This window comes from Silurus aristotelis (genome assembly GCF_946808225.1).
Source record: "Silurus aristotelis genome assembly, chromosome: 19".
In the NCBI taxonomy this organism is placed as follows: Eukaryota; Metazoa; Chordata; class Actinopteri; order Siluriformes; family Siluridae; genus Silurus; species Silurus aristotelis.
The window spans coordinates 1,111,132-1,113,111 of NC_139592.1; the positions used below are offsets into that span (position 1 = coordinate 1,111,132).

Sequence of the window (1,980 nt, forward strand, 5' to 3'; positions counted from 1 at the left end):
TAGTTGCACTTTATACTTTTAATATACTTTTATACTCTTTATACTTTGGTTTTATTTATTTATTTTTTTTCTATTTCTATTCACGTTTAAATGTCGGACAGTCGTAACAAGATTTTCGTTACGTGTCGTACTCTGATTTTATTAGATTTTTTGAAAGCTGTCATCAAAAACACATACCACCATATGCAAACCTTAGCACAAAAAATGTATATTTAACCAGAATACAGTGGGATCTGCTTTAATTACATGTAGAATGGCACTGCTAACCCTAAACCCTTAAACCTACCTGTACCATGGAACCTGTATCACACCTCAGTGCCATCAAGTCTACTGCAATACATCAACACAAGTAGTATCAATGTACCCGACATCGTCATTATTTATTTATTTTATTTATCTTCGAACATATGCACATAGTCATTAAAGATATGAAGTGGGATTGATGATGATGATGATGATGATGATGATGATTATTGCATTATATTATCATTATTACCATTAGTCTAGTAGTAGAAGCATGTTCTGAACATCTAAAAGCTACACTCAATAAAGAGTAAGAATGCAGTCGGGAAATAAACTCAAAATGATTTTCTTTTAAATATCAGTATTGCGTTTTTGTGAGAACCGATACGGTATAACCGAACAAAGTATCGTGATGCGATACTTGTATCGATATTTTCTCACACTCTTACATCTGTTCTTGGACAATTGTAGCAAACTGTTTATATTCATTACAGTCCAGTCTTCAAGTACTCTGGAACCGTTCACAGTAACCTCATGGATCTTTAGGTTCTCCTTCCTCAAGTGCACCGAGTGGTTTCCAATTGGAAGAGAACTTTGGTAAGATTAGTTAAAGCAACAAAACTTAAAGGAAGAGCCAGAAGAGAACACAGGCATGAAGGATAACTGGGATATAAGATGCAGACTTGAGTAAATCTGTGAGCTGGATGACAGCATCCATTCATCTCAGTTCACTAAAACACTCAAACCAACACTGAGTCCCAAACTGGACGGCTGTTCCTTAGCTCTGCTCCATCACACCTTTCTGTGGAAAAGCCATCATACAATGTTTTACAACTACACCTCCTTCCAATACACACACACACACACACACACACACACACACACTGATTTCTGTAACGTCATTATGAGGTCCGTGACCTGAGGAAGTGCAGATATTGTACACACATTGTACACTAAAGCTGTTCTTGCTAAAGGAGGATTTTTCACTGAAAAAACACGTCTCAATGCAGTGCAAAGATTTGTGCACCCCAATGTGGTTCCTGTTGGGATAAAAAATAAATTTTTCTAAATTATTGTTGGTAACATGATAAGCCACGTCTTCTTTTCCTCACGTAGGCGTTATAGGTCACATGATAACATTCAGTCATTTCTTTCATTTACTCAATGTACAATAGGTAGAGGAATATGAGGCTAGCTAACTAGCATAAACGTGCCTTTAATCTAAAATGAAGCTAGCATCATTAAATATCAAATTAAATTGAGCTAGCTAGACAACCTAGGTGGTTAAACAGCCAGGGTTTGCTAGTTTGCTTCGAATGCTAATGCTAATACTGTATCAAATTATGTACATTTTTAATTTATTTGTAGTTTTCTTTTGGCTATTCGACAGCTCTGACACTGGAGACGTTTTTACTTAAACGCTACATAAACACGTTACTCGTTACTAAATTGTATACGAAAATTGTGTAGAAAAATAATATAAAAAATGAATCAGCAACCTTCTGACCAATCAGAATCCACAATCAGTCAGTGCAGTGGCGATAAATATAGTAAATAAATAAACAACCGGCTGCAGACTTCATTGCCTGAGCCGTCATGGAAATCTAATGAAATCACTATTGGCGTTCGATGAACTTGGACATCCTCCCAGACTCCTGACGTGTGTGTGTGTGTGGGTTGGTGTGGGTTGGTGTGGGTGGGTGGGTGGGTGTTGCATATCACAGGGCTTATTAGGAC

The 1,980-nt window shown here is 36.9% G+C and overlaps 1 protein-coding gene across 1 annotated transcript in view; it reads left to right on the forward strand.

Moving 5' to 3' along the window:
- Positions 1 to 1,980, forward strand: part of slc9a8 (solute carrier family 9 member 8) — a 17,411-nt gene that overhangs the window by 14,282 nt on the left and 1,149 nt on the right. The gene's annotated exons all lie outside the window — the stretch shown is intronic.